Source organism: Durio zibethinus, unplaced genomic scaffold, assembly GCF_047325235.1.
Source record: "Durio zibethinus cultivar Kanyao isolate XHJ-2024 unplaced genomic scaffold, ASM4732523v1 HiC_scaffold_286, whole genome shotgun sequence".
NCBI lineage: Eukaryota > Viridiplantae > Streptophyta > Magnoliopsida > Malvales > Malvaceae > Durio > Durio zibethinus.
Genome location: NW_028322909.1, coordinates 20,001 through 26,119, shown reverse-complemented (window position 1 = coordinate 26,119; position 6,119 = coordinate 20,001). Strand labels below are relative to the sequence as shown.

At 28.1% G+C, this 6,119-nt stretch overlaps 1 non-coding gene across 1 annotated transcript; it reads right to left on the bottom strand.

Moving 5' to 3' along the window:
• Positions 1-2,911: 2,911 nt before the first annotated feature.
• TRNAS-GGA (transfer RNA serine (anticodon GGA)) lies at positions 2,912-2,998 on the bottom strand. Its single transcript has one exon. It is a non-coding gene; the product is annotated as a tRNA-Ser (tRNA).
• Positions 2,999-6,119: the final 3,121 nt, after the last annotated feature.

Here is a 6,119-nt window from a genome sequence, read left to right as displayed (position 1 = left end):
TTTTTTTTCGTCTTAGCTTCCGCCTTTATGAATGAAAACAAAAGAAAGGAGTCTCTCATCTCTCATTATGATCTGGATTTCATTTCTATGGGTTGCATCTTTTCTTTTTTCTTTAATTTTATTTTTATTCTTATTCTTTTATTAGACTATCCTATATAACCATAATAAGATAACTAAAAAAATAAAAATAAAAATGAAAATTGAATTTATTCATTATTAAAATTTATTCATTTTAAAATTTATTCATTATTAATTATTTATTTTCTAGTATAATAGCATAATAGCTAGAACTAATTATTCCATTCATTTCTATTTCGACTTCGAAGATAATTCGAATTAGTTAGTCTAAAAAACAAAGTTTCATTCTAATTATTTAGACTTATAACGTATCATTTATATAATGATAATATATATATAAATTATATATAAATATAAATTATATATAAATGCATAAAAATATTTTCACTATAATTATCTAATTATTAGACTCTATTTATAATTCTAAACTAAATATAAATAAATTAAATATATATTAAATCTATATTAAATATAAATAAATATTAAATATAAATAAATTAAATCTATATTAAATCTATCTATCTATATTAAAATTAAATCTATCTATTAAATTAAATCTATATCTATATCTATATAAAAAAAAAAAAATTATATATAATTTAAATGTAAAATATACTAAAAATATACTAAAAAATACTAAAAATATAAAATAAAAAATATAGTAATATTATACTTAGTATACTAATATTATACTAATATATATATAATACTAAATTATATATATAATACTAAATAGAATATAATACTAAATAGAATAGAATACTAAATAGAATAGACTAATAGAATAAAGATAACATATAATAAAATAAATATAAAATAAAAATATATAATATAGAGATAAATAATAAATAATTATAAAAATTATAAATATATTTATAATTTATTTTTATAATTTTTATAATTATAATAAAATTAGAATTAAATTATAATAATATTATTATAATTTAATATTATTAAATATAATGTTATTAAATATTAATATGATTAAATTAAAATATGATTAAATTAAAATATCATTTTTAATATGATTAAAATATAATCAAATAGAATGATTAAAATATAATCAAATAGAATTATATTATTCTATTCTTAATTATTATATTCTATCAATATTAGATTGAATATTAGATTGAATCTACCATTATTATATATTATTATATATTATTATATATCATTATATTAAATATGATTATATTAAATATGGCATAAATTATGTATGGCATAAATATGGCATTTAAAATTTAAAATTCTAGTTTTTCTAAATTCTAGTCTATAATTCATATTAATAATTCATAGTAATTATGAATAACTAATAGATAGTTAATAGATAAGATCGTAATAGTTTGCTGAATTCCTATGGATACAAAATTTCTATTATTTGAGCCCGCTTAGCTCAGAGGTTAGAGCATCGCATTTGTAATGCGATGGTCATCGGTTCGATTCCGATAGCCGGCTTTCTCTATTTGTTTGCTTTTTTACTTTTTTACATGATTGATAATGTTTTTTTGAAATCAAAGAACATTGAAAAAGCTTTTTCCCCTTTTCTTTCCAAAGGTCAACGATCCGTTTATTATGTCGTAGAAACTTTCAATTAGGAATAAAATTGGAGGAGTTAGATCTTTGCAGAATAAATCAAGAAAAAAAAAAAGGAAACTTTTTTTGGTTTAATTTTTAGATTTTAATTTTTATATTTTATATTTAATATATATTTTATATTTAATATATTTATATATTATATATATTTTATTTTAATTTCTATTTTTTGTATACATTATATACAATATACATTATATACAATACAAAAAAGTATGGATATTGATCCAATTCATCTCATTAATATTTGTAGTACAATCCTTCAGTCGATTTCGCTTCATTTAGTTCAGTTTTAATTTAGGTTTATGAAATTTCAATAAAATTCAAATTAATAAGGAGTCTTTATGTCGCGTTACCGAGGGCCTCGTTTCAAAAAAATACGCCGTCTGGGGGCTTTACCGGGACTAACTAGTAAAAGTCCTAGAGCCGGAAGCGATCTTAGAAACCGATCGCGCTCCGGTAAAAAATCTCAATATCGTATTCGTTTAGAAGAAAAACAAAAATTGCGTTTTCATTATGGCCTTACAGAACGACAATTACTTAAATACGTTCGTATTGCCAGAAAAGCAAAAGGGTCAACAGGTCAGGTTTTACTACAATTACTTGAAATGCGTTTGGATAACATCCTTTTTCGATTAGGTATGGCTTCAACTATTCCTCAAGCCCGCCAATTAGTTAACCATAGACATATTTTAGTTAATGGTCGTACAGTAGATATACCAAGTTATCGCTGCAAACCCCGAGATATTATTTCAGCGAGGGATGAACAAAAATCTAGAACTCTGATTCAAAATTATCTTGATTCATCCACCCATGAGGAATTACCAAAGCATTTGACCCTTCACACATTACAATATAAAGGATTAGTCAATCAAATAATAGATAGGAAATGGGTCGGTTTGAAAATAAATGAATTGCTTGTCGTAGAATATTATTCTCGTCAGACTTAAACCTAACTAAAATAACAAAACAAGGGTTCTGCTCCCTTTTCACCTGAGTTAAGGTTAAGTAAAGGAAGACAGGGTAAGGGATTTGATTCGGAAATTTTATTTTTCTCCTATTCATGTATGATAGATCCGTAGGTAGATTTTCATCCCCTGTACGCTATTTTACGTATTCCGTATTAAAAAGAAATTGGGAATAGAGAATCTATATCAAAGAAGGGTCTAACTCTTTAGTATCTGTTCTTATTTGATTTGATACATTGTAGTCAGTTACATTGGCGAATTAGGTGAAGGTGCGGAAAGAGAGGGATTCGAACCCTCGGTAAACAAAAGTCTACATAGCAGTTCCAATGCTACGCCTTGAACCACTCGGCCATCTCTCCTACATAATTATTATGGCCGATAACCCGAGCGAATAGCGAGTTATTCATATTAGATTGTTCGAGAGGTACGAACAATATCAATTCTAACTAGAAAACTAGCTATAAAAATAGAAAACTTTTCATCACTTTTTTCAGCACTTTTTCTTTAGCCTCCCGACTCGAAGAAATTTTTTTGTGAGGGGGCTGTTAAAAATAAATAATATAATACGATAAACATATACCATATATATCTATTCATGTTTGCGAAAAAGGCACTCCCATCTTTTTTCTGATATTTCTACCGGACTGGATTAAATCAATGAATTGAAACGAATCAAATCAATCGATTGGTTTTTTTTTTTTAGACTATGCTTAATGGATATTTTTAGTTAATTCTCTTTAGACTCTAATTCCCCATTTCTATAAGAATTCTAAAATTCTTTTCCAGTTTTAGATCTCTCAACAACAACCTCTTACTCTGTAAATCTATTACAAATTCATAAATCCTCTAAGGGATTTTTATATTTGATTATATGTTGTATACCTGCTATGCACAAAACACAAAAAAGGGCAGTTATTTTATTTTCATCATAGAACGATTATTCGATTATTTTTCCTCTTTTTATCATAATTTAATCAAAACTTCTCTAATTTTGCTAATCTATCCTAATCCGTAGGATAAATTTTTTGATTCTTCAACTTCGATGAAATCGTAATAATTCTTTTTTCTTTTTATATTTTATTCTTATACTAATAAATTCTTATACTAATAAATTTGGATGAAATAAAATAGGATTCAAATATTTCTTTTTTTTTTTTTTTCTTGATTCCTGCCAAAAAAATTGAAGTAAAGTAGAGGGCTATATCTTTTTTTTTTTTTTTTTTATGGAATGGGTCTGCTTTTATGTTATTTCGTACTGTACGCTTCCTTTGTTTGTGAGATCCTTTTTTTTTTCTCACGAAGGGGTAATGAAAAGAGTTATAGAATGGATTGCTACCTATGCCTAGATCGCGGATAAATGGAAATTTTATTGATAAGACCTTTTCAATCGTAGCCAATATCTTATTACGAATAATTCCGACAACTTCAGGAGAAAAAGAGGCATTTACTTATTACAGAGATGGTGCGATTTGATTATTATTATATAATTATAATTATTTTATATATTTTAATTATTTTATATATATTTTTTTTTTTATTTTTATTTTACCGCTCTTAGTCTTAGGAAAAAGACACATGATTCGGAATAGAAAAAAAAAAAAAAAGACTATTGAAAAAAAAAAAGAAATCTACGCTTGTTGAAGGTGAAGTTTATAAATAAAGCAATTCCTTCTGTCGTGTATCCCCGATTAATGCAACCTCAGATGCTTCAATTGTTGATTCGAGTATTGAGCGAAAGGTTACACCTATGGGTCTGTATTGTGGGTCAACCCTACTACACTAGTACCAATAGGCGGCATAGAGGAAGAAGCACTACATCTAGGAATCAACAACACGAAAACTTTGTTATTGTTATAAAGGATTCCCTTTCCTTATCGGGATCGGAACTAAGAGAAATGGTTGGGACAACAAACATCCATCTTGTTCGTACTTTGGATACCCATATAACCATCGAAGATTGTTGAAGTGACTAATTCCTGGAAATTAAGGAGCGTTGAGAACAAAGAAATTGTTGGAGTTTACTTTATTTATCTAGTACGAACACGCTTGATGGTAAGAAAAGATCTTTTGCAAGAGGGTTGGCTAGAGATTTCTTGTAAAAACATTAGCCCCGCTCAGTTCATAATGACAATATTTCGACCTTTTTTTTAATTCCATGGATTATTCTCATTATGCACATAAAGGAGGAGCCGTATGAGGTGAAAATCTCACGTACGGTTTTGGAACGGAGAATTCGTTGAATCGAATGACGACCGTAACGGATGTCGGCTCAATCCGAAGGAAATTATGCGGAAGCCTTACAGAATTATTATGAAGCTATGCGACTAGAAATTGATCCCTATGATCGAAGTTATATACTCTATAACATAGGCCTTATCCACACAAGTAACGGAGAACATACAAAAGCTTTAGAATATTATTTTCGAGCACTAGAACGAAACCCGTTCTTACCACAAGCTTTTAATAATATGGCTGTGATCTGTCATTACGTGCGACTATCTCCACTATAGAAATAAAAAAAAAAAGGAAAGAAAGAGCAAATACGCTAGTAAATAAATACGCTAGTAAATAAAATAGGCTTTCTACATATTGCATCGTCCAAAAAACGATTTTTATCAGCTGTAACAAAAAAAGAAAAAAAAAAAAGAAACTTCATAGAAGTCAAAATATGAAGAAATATATATGCCTAGATACTTTATTCTATGGATAAAGGATCTAATTGATAGAGGAAGCACCGTAAAGATCAATTAGCGAGGTTTTGGGCCGATACAATAAAAATAAATAAGAACTGCTTATTTATGTCATGATATGAGATAAAAATTAGGAATCAACTTATGTAATAGAGCCGATCCCCTAAGTTATTGAGCAGCGGTGTAGCATCAGATCCCAAAGACAGTAAGTCTTTTTTATGAGGAAGAAGTCTTTTTCAAGGATTCTATATAAATTTATATATGATATGAAACCGAGATAGTTACCTTTCAGAAAAATCTAACGGACGATAATCCCGAAACGCCTATGCTTTATTTTTCTGAAGGTGGGAGAAAAGATAAAACTCATTATTAATTTAATCCAAATTAAAGTTTGAAACTCATGTAATTAACCTCTTTTGGTTAACCCGAGACAAATCGATAGGATCTATGAGAAATCTCATTCAATTGGATATATGGTAGGGTAAAAAAATGGGACACCAAAAGAATTGACTGCCGAGCCGTATGAGGTAGGAAACTCTCAAGTACGGTTCTAAGGGAAGGAATTGACCCGCCTATTCCGACCGGGGAGAACAGGCCATTCGACAGGGGGATTCTGAAATAGCGGAGGCTTGGTTCGATCAAGCCGCTGAGTATTGGAAACAGGCTATAGCGCTTACTCCTGGTAATTATATTGAAGCGCAGAATTGGTTAAAGATCACGAGGCGTTTCGAATAAGAACAAGAGCTCTCTGTTTATTTATTATTTTCGGATTAGAAATTCTAATTAGAAA